Consider the following 12,500-nt stretch of genomic DNA (forward strand, 5'->3'; position numbering starts at 1 on the left):
TGCATTTCTGCTTGAACAGAGATGCAACTACAACCGTCGTTGATGCTGGTTGTCATGCATGTTGCATTTTTCCATTGATTCTGCCTGACATTATCTGAACATTCTTCAGTCCTTTTGCTTCTGTATATGTGTGTGTATGTGTGTGTTCACACATGCATACACACACATATATACATATATAAATGCTAACACCCGTTCACATGCATACACACAAACACACACACACACACACACACACATAAATGCTTACACATATTTACTTGCACACACACACACACACACACACACATAAATGCTTACACATATTTACTTGCACACACACACACACACACACACACATATAAATGCTTACACATATTCACATGCACACACACACACACATACATTTATGTGTATAAATGCTAACACCTTTATATGTGAGAATGTGTGTGTGTGTGTGTGTCTGTCTGTATTTGTGTTTGACTCCCACCACTGCTTGATAACCAGTGTTGGTTTATTTGCATCCCTGTAACCTAGTAGTTCAACAAAAAGAGTGGATTTGGTAGACGGAAACTGAAAGAAGCCTGTCATATATATGTATGTGTGTGTATATGTTTGTGTGTCTGTGTTTGTCCACCCCCACCACCATCGCTTGACGACCGGTGCTGGTACGTTTACATCCTCGTAACTTAGCTGTTTGGCCAAAAAGACGAATGGAATAAGTACTAGGCTTACAAAGAATAAGTCCTGGGATCGATTTGTTCGACTAAAGGTGGTGCTCCAGCATGGCCGCAGTCAAATGACTGAAACAAGTAAAAGAAGGAATGAATAACTGAATATATAATTACATGTATGTATATATATGTGTATATATGTGTATGCGCATGTCTATGCACAAAAATGTATTTATATGAAATATCATGTTAGACAAATGCAAATCAAAACACCAAGAGATTTACACAAATACATATGCATACATACATACACACACACATGGGCATGCACACATTACTGCCCCTTCCACCACCCTCTTGCTTCGATTCCCCCACCACCGCCGCCACCACTGACATGTATTCTTCCTTGTCAACCCCCTCCCCTCAAACCAGTCAATCTCCGGATACATACCAAACAACCTAAGACTTTTCCTACAACCAATTTCTCAGACATTTCCACTAAATGTTACTCTGTCCTCCCCCCACTCGCCCCCCAACCATCTCTTTTAGCACCCCCACCCCACCCTCCGCAGCCCAAACCATTTCTTTCCTCCTTTAAAGAACTTCCTTTTTCCCTCTCACTCAACCTGGGGCCATTAATTTAGAAGCAAATTGCAAAGCTTTTATGGTGGCCAATCCACTGCTTTTGTTTCCCCCTCTGCTTGTTTCTTCTCCTTCTTCTTCTTCTTCTTCTTCTTGCTTTTAGTTGCAGTTTATGCTGCTCAGGATGCATTCCCACATGTGCAGACATACACACACAAACCAAACATGCACACACACATAAACATGCACATGTGCATCACAGACACATATGCACACACACACACACACACACACCGAGGAATACACACACACAAAAACATACACACAAACACAAAGACACACATAGACACACATAGACACACACACATAAACATACACAGATGCACACACAGACACACACACACACACACACACACACACACACAAAGACACATGCACACACACACAGACACACACACCACACACACATATACACAACAGGCTTCTTTCAGTTTCCATCTACCAAATCCACTCACAAGACTTTGGTCAATGCAAGGCTGAATTAAAAGACATCTGCCCATCATCCCACATGGTAAGACTGAAGCCAGGACCATGTGGTTGGCAAGCAAACTCCTTCCCACATGGCCTTAGCATAAAGACTGTCTCTAGTTTCCGTCTTTTCAATGAATTTATTGTTTTCTTCTCGTATTCTCAGGAACGGTGTGGGGGGGGGTTCTAATCAGTTTCAGTAAGTCAAAGATAACGAGTCGGTTCTAATGATGACAGGAAATCAACAAGGCTGGGGGTTGAAGGTTCACAAAAACCTTGTAAAGGTCTGAGTTAATGGGCCCTTTAATGGACCCCTATTAACTCACTCCTCACCCCTTGCTACCACAACATTCACACTCACACACACACACACACACACACACACACACATGCGTGATACACCATGTCATCAACACCACCCCTGCCAACAGCATCTTATCCTCACCACCACCACAGCCTCCACCATCATCACCTCCACCAACACTATTACCATCGCCACCAATACCACCATAGTACTAACTATCACTGCCAACACCACCACCACCACCATCTACTACAACAACAACAACAGTACAATCAATGGTAAGATCGAATCCTTTACATACCCACTCGATCTGCTAGAAATAGCAGTCAAATCTTCCTAAAATCACTCTCAATTGTTCTAGGAAGCAGCAGGCTGGACAATGTGGTCCCTGCATTCGCTGCCCCTCAAAAAAAAAGGAAAATCAGGAGGGTCTTATCTTCCATTATATGGTTTGTTCAATCAGGGGATTCTGGGCCAAACAACAACAAGGCACAGGCATAGATGTGGGGTTAAGAAGTTTGCTTTGCCACCATGTGTCTTTGGGTTCAATCCTGCTGCATGACACCTTGGGCAAGGGTCTTTTTCCACAGTCCCAGGCCAAAAAATGTCTTGTGAGTGAATTTGGTTGATGCAAACTGTATGGAAGCTTCTCAATATATATTCATATGTATCTATGTGAGTGCCTCTTTCTGTTCCTCCTCTCACTTACTGCTTGACAACCAGTGTTGGTTTGTTTACATCCCTATAACTTAGTGGTTCAGTAAAAAGAGATTGATGGAATAAGTATCAGATTTTTTTTTTTAAATGTACTGGAGTCAATCTGTTTGACTGAAAAAAAAAAATCCCCTTCAAGGAGCAATGCTCCAGCATGGCCACAGTCCAGTGACTGGGACAAGTAAAGGATGAAGGCCACCACCACACCAAAGCTACTACTACCATTACTACTGTTACCACCACCACCACCACTACTACCACCACTACCACCACTATTACATTCACCACCACTGCAGCTACCATTATCATTACTACTATTACCACCACTACCATTATCACTACCATCACCACCACCACTACCATCATCACCACCACCACAACCACCACCACCACCACCACCACCACCAATTTCATCAGTTTTTTTGGGGTTCCAGAATCAAAACGCCATAATTTCTCTTTGTGCTGACATTTTCAAATGGAGCAAGAATATAATGGGGAGGGGTGTGTGTGGGGGGGGGGTGTGACTAACACACTCAGTTTCTCTCCTGTTGACAAGGACAGAAGATAATGGCAGTGGTGATGATAATGGTGATGAAAGTAGCTGTGGCAGTGGCGGTGGTGGTGGTGGTGGTGGTGGTGTCATTGACATGGAAATGACAGTGGTAGCAGTGATGACAAAGTGACAATCTGGGGTGGTGCTAATTGACACCCTGAGAGTCAGCATGTAGTATGACATGGCCTTGTATATGCGTGTGTGTGTGTGTGTGTGTGTGTGTGTGTGTGTGTGTGTGTGGTAACACTAAAACACTTCTAGTCTAGACCTACTGTATTCTTGCAGTTATTTTGTCCTGAATGTTTCTTTGTGTGTGTGTGTGTGTGTGTGTGTGTGTGTGTGTGTGTGTGTGTGTGGTTATTTAATGTCCACTTTGCCATGCTTGCATGGGTCAGATGGAATTTGCTGAGACACGTTTTCTACAGCCGGATGCTTTTCCTGTCACCAACCCTTACCTGTTTCCAAGCTAGGTAATATTTCCCCTTGTTTCTTATCTTTTTTTATGGAAGACTGAAAATGAACGACCTCACTTGTATGACGGGGATGCTCATTTACAACCATGGTGTCAAAACTAGGCTATCACAAACACACACACACCACACACACACACACACACATGAACATGCACATATATGACAGGCTTCTTTTAGTTTCCATCTACCAAATGCACTCACAAGGCAGTGATTGGTCCAGGACTAAAATAGAAGACACTTAGTGAAGGTATCATGCAGTGGATCTGAACCCAAGACCACATGGTTGGGAAGCAAGCTGCTTAACCACACAGCCACACCTGCACCTATGCGGCCACACTGCTTCCTCTACAGAAGGGCATCCAGCCGTAGAAACCAAGCCAAAACCGATAATGGAACCTGGTGCAGCTCTCCATCCTTGTCAGCTCCTGTCAAACCGTCCAACCCATGCCAGCAAGGAAAATAGATGCTAAATGATGATGATGATGATGTGTGTGTGTGTGTAATGTAGAAAATGCTCAAAACAGAAGCTAAATTTCTCTCAAATCTCTCCTACCGTTAAAGAAAAAGGATCAACCTCTTGAATAATGTAGTCAAATACAAAACCATGACATGGTAAATGGTGGAATGCCATTGATCATTGTTGCTCTCAAACAGGACTGACCTGGGGTTAAACAACAACAGCAACAACAACAACAAAAACAAAATCCTGAGAAACAGAAAAGCTATAAAATGCAGCGAGAGGTTATGGGTCTGTTCTCCCTATTTTGTTCCCACAGGTCTCTGTGTAGGGCTTTGAACCCCAGATTCTTGTCGAAGGGAGGAATAGGGTGCCAATGTAATTTGGCAGAAGAGTAAGAGGCCGTGAGAATGGTGTTGAAATGAGGAAATAATGTGTATTCTTGTATTTTGTCTCTAACACCTAACAAAACATCTCTTCAACAACAACAACAACAGCAGCAACACTGTGCACACAATTACGCACTCATATATCATATAACAATTAATAAAATCATGTGTGCACACACATACATACATACACACACACACACATACATACACACACATACACAGACACACACACATTGCATGGCAATTAATAAGTCAGACACTCACACATCTTATTTTTTTATTTGCTTCAACCATTGGACTGTGGCCATGCTGGGGCCTTGGAGGTTTTGATAAAATAAATTGAACCCCCAGGAATAATGTTGTTCTTAACTATACTATAACTTACTATAGCTTATAGCAGTCTCTTTCGTTCATGTGCTGAGTTACGGAGACATAAACAAACCAACACTGGTTGTCAAGCAGTGGAGGGAACACAAACACACACACATATCAATATATACATGATGGGCTTCCACACAGTTTCTATTTAGAAAGCCAATCTCACAAGGCTTTGATTGACCCAGGGCTATAATAAAAGATATTTGCTCAAAGTAACACCAGGGCTTGAACTTGAAACCATTTGGTTGCAAGGCAAGCTCCGAAGCCACACAGCCATGTTTTTTTTTTTTTGTGAAAAAGTTTGGTGACCCCAGGGTTAGACGGTTTAAATGGATCTGGCAAGCTGGAGCGCTGCTGCAAGATCCAGTCTGTTTCGACTTGTTTTCTACGGCTGGATGCTCTTCTTGACACCAACCACTCTACAGAGCGCACTGGGTGCCTTATACATATGCCTTATGTCATGCGAGTTCAATTCCCAGCACTGCATTGTGTCCTTGGGCAAGACACTTTATTTCACATCGCTCCAGTCCACTCAGCTGACAAAAATAGATCGTACCTGTAACTCAAACAAGTCAACCTCATGATATTCTGTGTCACGCTGAATCTCCCTGAGGGTACGCATATCTGTGGAATACTCAGCCACTTGCATGTTAATTTCATGAGCAGACTATTCCAGTGATCAACTGGAATATTCATTGTCGTAATCAATGGTATGCCAGTGTATATAATCAATGATATATATATATATATATGTCTATGCATGTGAGATCATGTTTTTACATGTGTGTCTGTTGTGCATCTCATTCTCCTTGTGTAAATGAGTTAATGTATATATTGGCAGGTGTGTATATGTTTGTGTGTGTATATAAGATTGGCATGTATGTATAAGCAAGTGTGTGTATGACTGTGTGGTGGTGGTGGTGGTGGTGGTAAAAAGAAAAAAAAAACGGATGGTAAATTTGGGAATATATAACAAGAGTAGGCTTGGTGGGAGGGGCTGAGGGGGGATGGCCAGGCAATAAACAATTGCTTTAGTTATATATGAAACACTAATTGGATGGTGGCAATGGTGGTGGTGGTGTTCTGGTGGTGGCGGTGTTCTGGTGGTGATAATGATGGTGAATGCTTTGGAAGAGAAGGAATTAAGAATTAAATGTTCTCTCTGACTAACTTAAATAGGTTGTCAGCCTTTTGCTTTTTGTATTTCATTAACATTTTCAGATATTAACCAGCATCCATAGACAGACTCTTTTTCTTTTTTCTTTTTTTTCCTACACACAAACTACATCCTAGGCCCGGGAGGGAGGGGGAGGTGGCAGGTGGGGGGGGGAGTGATTTACACATTTTATTTCCCAAACTCCCATCACTCCACCACCACCACCACCACCATCATCATCATCATCATCATCATCATCATTGTCAGTATCTGACATCATCACCACTAACATCAACTCTAACCCCACAGATTCTCTGTACAGGGTCAGGGCCATTGCCGGTGCCCCTCATTCTTCCTTCAGCAGACTCTTACAGGTCTCCCCCATCTAAAACCCTCAACCTCCCCCCTCATTCTCCATCCCTAAATAATACTGACCCCCCCACTTCACCAATTTCTTAACCCCCCACCCCCTACCTGCCGCCACCCAGTTATTTTCACCTCTTCAAAACCTCCACCAACTAATTACCCCACCACCACCACCACAGACACCACTTATACATCCTTTATCCTTTACTTGTTTCACGCATTTGGATGTGGCCATACTGGGGCAGTGCTTTGAAGAATTCTACTTGAACAAATTGACCCTAGTAGTTATATATATCTTTTTAAAACTTTGTACTTATTCTATCAGTCTCTTTTGCCAAGCTGCTAAGTAAGTGACAGGGACATAAACAAACGTTGTTCCACCCCCCTTCCAACACCCACCTTCCAACACCCACCTTCCAACACCCACCTTCCAACACCCACCTTCCTCTAAATCCACCCTCATCCACTCATCGCAAACAAACACCACCACCACCACAATTTCTAGTCATTCTCCCCACCACCATGGCCATCACCATCCCCATCGTTAGCAAAATTATTGTCGCCTTCACCACCACCACCACCAACACTGTCACCACTGCCACCACCATCACCGCCTCTGCCATCACTGTCACCACCATCACCACCACCACCATACCACCATCACCACCACCACCACCATACCACAACCACCATCACCATCACCACCATACCACCACCACCATACCACCACCACCATACCACCACCACCACCATACCACCATCATCACCAGCACCACCATGTAAAATCATGCTCTCTACCCCCCATCACCCCACCTCCTCCATAATAATTCTTTGCTCTCTCTCTCTCTCTCTTTCTCTCTCTCTCTCTCTCTCTCTTCCTTGCTTCCTTCCTTGCTTCTTTCCTTCCCTATGCACCATCTTACACCATCTCTGCCCTTTTCCCCCCTCCCCCCTGCTCTCTGGATTAACCTTCCTCTCAATCCCCCCCTCCACTGACTCCTACTTCCCCATCAACAACAACAACAACAACACAACATCCTGCTCTCCCCAGCATCAAGCCTCTGATTGTTTGGGACTGACCTTTCCCTCCTTGATCCTATTCCACCCATCCACACTATCCCCCCCACCTATCTTTACCTATATGGTAGTGGCGGCGGCGGTGGTGGTGGGCATGGCTGTTTAGGAATGGAGTCAGCACCCTCTCTTCTTTCCCTCCACCTCAATGCTTCCACATTGATCACCAACAGCCTCTTTCTCCCCCTCATCTAAAATACATCTCTGACACTAACCAAATTTTCTCTCTCTCTCTGTCTCTCGCTCTCTCTCACTCTGTAACTATACTCTCTATCTCTCTTGCATATATTCCCCCCACTCTCTCTTTCTTGTTATCTCTCTCTCCCTCCCTCTCTTTCTCTCTCCCCTCTCTCTCTCTCTGGATATATATATATATATATATATATAGGTATGTGTGTATGCACATGTGTATGTATATGTATGTAGGTGTATGTATGTGTGTATATATGTATGTGTATGAGTGTATATGTGTACATAGTATATATATATATATATATATATATATATATATATAAATAAGTGCATTTTCAAACCTTCTTTCATATATATATATATATATATATATACACACATCCTGCACTTCCCTCAGGTTGGGTAACTGTGTATTTCCTTTGCAGTAGCAAACCTATTTCTGTCTTCATTCCTGATCTCTCTCACTCTGACCAGGTAACTTTGTACTTCCTCTAGAGCAAGACACCTGTATCTGTCTCACTATAACCTTTTCATCATCCGGCACAACATCACCTCCTCTAATACCTCCCCCTCTCTTGAAAGTTTTATTTTCTTTTGTCTTGCAAGTACTTGGTGACCCTGTCAGTACATGTGCCACTTAAAAGCACCCAGTCCACACTGTAAATTGGTTGGTGTTCAGAAGGGCATCCAGCTGTAAAAACCATAACAAAACTGACCTCGCCTGTGCTTGTGCCACGTAAAAAGTACAGGGGTCGACTTGTTCAAGTAAAATTCTTCAAGGTGGTGCCCCAATCTAATGACTGACACAAGTAGAAGCCAAAAAAAGAATAGTTCCCAGTGCCAGTTAAACTGGATTCAGTGATAGGTCTGTCTCTTAGAGACTCTGTGAAAGTTGTTATGATTGCTAATGGTTTGGTTTAGCTCCATTGTTACTGGCCATTATTAATGGTTCACCAATGAATGGTTGAGAGAAATCCATTTGTGAAATTGTAATATTTCTGCTGGTGAGCATTTATCGAAATGGAAAAGAAAACTAAAAGAAGGAAGGAAAGAAGGAAGGAATTGGAGACAATGTATTCAATACAAGTAATTACTTTGATGTAAATTACAATAAACAGATATACAAACCAGCATGTGATCATATATCTGTCTAGTTATACACACACACACATATATATATACACACTTTTATTGTTATCAAAATTAGTCCTGAATACATTCAAGACATTATTGTATTCTCTATTTAATGGAATCAACTGGTTATTGTCATCTAAAAGACTCCAGCCCCATGAAGTGATAGCAATTCAGCTTTGATTCTGTGTGTGTGTTGTGTGTGTGTGTGTGTGTGTACATACCATCATCTCTCTCTTTGTTACTCTATCTTTCTCTCTAACTCCTTATCCATCTCTTTGTTACTCTCTTTCTCTCTAAGCCTCTCTCTCTCTCCCTCCTTTGTTTTCCAACAATGTCTCTTTTATTACCAAACCGCTAAGTTACGGGGACGTAAAGACACCAGCATCAGTTGTCAAGTGATGTTGAGGGGACAGACACACAAACATATACATACACATACATATACATATATATATGCATATACGAAGGGCTTCTTCCAGTTTTTGTCTACCAAATCCACTCACAATGCTTTGGTCAGCCCGAAACTATAACATAAGAAACTTGCCTAGGGTGCCATGCAGTGGGACTGAACCCGGGACCATGTGGTTGGTAAGCAAGTTATTTATCACACAGACACCAAAATGAATAAAATTGACTTACAGGTGTTATTTATTTAAAGACATTCAAATTCATACAGAGAAATTCCTGCCTACAGCTGTTTCGGCACCCAATCAATTCAATTACAGAAATAAAATTCAATTCAGATTTCCATATTTGAAACTAGTCAATTGGGTATTTCCTCAGGGAGAATTTCAAATGAAGTTACATTTCTACGTGTAGGCTAACCTATGACAAACTATATATATACACAGGTTCGTGTGTCACATAGCTAGCTAGAGGCAATGGCCTCTTGGAGCTAATCAACAGCAGCATTCATATATATATATATATATATATATATATACATATATAAAATGTGTGTGTGTGTGTGTGTGTGTATATTATATATGTGTATGTATATATGGGGTGCATACAGTACGGATTTCAACTATTGAGGATTCTTAATTTCAATTATTAAAAACTATATTTTTTTTAAAAAAGGAAAATGATATATTTGAATATTTTTTACTTATTTTTTTTACATATATTTACATACATTTCATATATATATATAATATATAGTAACTTTAAAACTATATTTGTGTTTTCTTTTTCTTTTCAGAAAACTAAAACTTTCTCGAAAGATTTTTTGGGTAAGTTTAATTACAAATCGATTTCAAATTTTGGCACAATGCCAGCAATATTGGAGGGAGGGTGTAAGTCAATCCCATTGACCCCAGTGTTTGGCTGATACATATTTTGCCGACCCTGAAAGGAGGAAAGGTAAAGTCAACCTCGGTGGAATTTGAACTCAGAGCGTAAAGATGGACAAAATGCTACTTAGCATTTTGCCTAGCTTGCTAACGATTCTGTCAGCTTACCATCTGCTGCATAACATTTCATACCACCACCATCATCATCATCATCAGCAGCAGCGTCATGATTATCATCATCATCAACATCATCATCAACAATGTTGTAATCATAATCTTGATTAAGATTATCTTTGTTATTATTCCTCTAACCTCTTGCCTGGCACACAGCCACTTCCTTCAGTTTCACTCCTTCTCTCAGCACATAAAAAGCACCCACTACACTCTCGGAGTGGTTGGCGTTAGGAAGGGCATCCAGCTGTAGAAACCTTGTCAGATCAAAAGGTGGCGAGTTGGCAGAAATGTTAGCACACCGGGTGAAATGCTTAAGCGGTATTTTGTCTGCCGTTACGTTCTGAGTTCAAATTCCGCTACGGTCAACTTTGCCTTTCATCCTTTCGGGGTCGATAAATTAAGTACCAGTTACGCACTGGGGTCGATGTAATCAACTTAATCCGTTTGTCTATCCTTGTTTGTCCCCTCTGTTTAGTCCCTTGTGGGCAATAAAGAAATAAGAAACCTTGCCAGATCAGATTGGAGCCTGGTGCAGCCTCCTGACTTGCCAGTCCCCAGTCAAACCATCCAACCCATGCCAGCATGGAAAACAGATGTTAAACAATGATGATGATGATGATGATGTTTAAGACAGTTTCCTGTAGAAAGAAAGAAGTTTTTCAGCATTTGTGATCTCTATTCACGGATGTTGATTCGGTTATGCCTTGGAGAATTTTAAGGAATTTATAGAATATATGCAGACATGTAAAGCATAAAACATTTGAAGGGGGTGGGGGAAGGAGTGAGAGGGATAACCTATTGACAGGATTTGAACTTCTAATGTCTTGCACACCAGGTAAACATGGAAAACATTTACACAAAAATACATCTACACATACCTGGATATAAATAGACAAATAAGCAAAAAGCATGTGGGTGTGTGTGTGTGTGTGTGTGTAAACATACATGCAAATATACTCATACACACAGTACAAGAAACTAACAGATGAACAGACTGATATGTATGTATGTGTGTGTGTGTGTGTATGAACATATACACATATACATACAACAGCAATCACTAAAATTTAAGGAATTTGTTAAAAAAATAAGCTGCAAAGGATGTCTTATTTCCTGTAGAAATGAAGCGAAAACCATTAAACAAACTTAATACCTGTCTGTTGATTTACTGAACTATCTACCTGTCCAGCCATCCATTTATTTCACTGTTATTCTTGGCATCCATCTCTCACTGTATTACATCTTTCTCTCCATCTATCTATCTATCTATCTATCTGTCTCTCTCTCTCTCTCTCTCTCTCTCTCTCTCTCTCTCTCTCATATATGTGTGAATGGAGTCAGTTACTTAGTTATGTTACATATGTTTCCATAGCATGGTCATTTATTTGCATATTAATGGATTACATAATAGAACAACATAACCAGATGATGTCATCAAACATCATTGCATACTCAAAACACACATTGACGTAGTGTCGTCTTGAATATCTGTACGCCTTCTTTTTCCATACAGTCATGGCTTGGACAAGGTTTCTCAAGGCAATAACCTTTTGATGGATACCTTTCCTGATGCCAACTTTTGGTTTCCAAATAATGTATTTATATCTGCGTACTTCAAACCACTGCCAGACATCTTGTTTATAGCCGATGTAAGCATTGTCACCACTGAATTCATGCCAATAGCTCACATACAAACATTGCCATCATCATCATCATCATCATCATCATTTAACATCCATTTTCTACTCTGCCATTGGTTCGGTGGTCTGATGGGATATAGCAAGCCACAGGGTTGCACCAGGGTCAAGTGTTTGCTTTGACAGGGTTTCTATGGCTGGATGCCCTTCCTAATGTCAACCAACTTACAGTATGTACTGACTGCATTTTTTGTGCCCCCAGCATAAGACAGGAAGAGAACGGGGGGGAAGGAAAGTGAAAAAATTAAAGGCATTATATTTAAGTGTGTGTGTGTGTGTGTGTGTGTGTGTGTGTGTGTGTGTGTGTGTGTGTGTGTGTGTGTGTGTGTGTGTGTGTTTTGTATTTATGTATATATGGTGCAAATATATAAAGCCAAGATG

The 12,500-nt window shown here is 41.3% G+C and overlaps 1 protein-coding gene across 6 annotated transcripts in view; it reads left to right on the forward strand.

Annotated features, from left to right (window-relative positions):
* Positions 1 to 12,500, forward strand: part of LOC106873584 (CD9 antigen) — a 166,583-nt gene that overhangs the window by 117,437 nt on the left and 36,646 nt on the right. For 3 of the 6 annotated variants that reach the window (XM_089354639.1, XM_052969171.2, XM_089354640.1), the window contains one exon: positions 10,158 to 10,188. The exons of the other annotated variants lie outside the window; for them this stretch is intronic. The gene's annotated coding sequence lies outside the window, so the exon portion shown is untranslated. The remainder of the gene's footprint in view (positions 1 to 10,157; positions 10,189 to 12,500) is intronic. 6 annotated transcript variants of the gene reach the window in all.

This window comes from Octopus bimaculoides, chromosome 7, assembly GCF_046866305.1.
Source record: "Octopus bimaculoides isolate indiv1 chromosome 7, ASM4686630v1, whole genome shotgun sequence".
Lineage (NCBI taxonomy): Eukaryota > Metazoa > Mollusca > Cephalopoda > Octopoda > Octopodidae > Octopus > Octopus bimaculoides.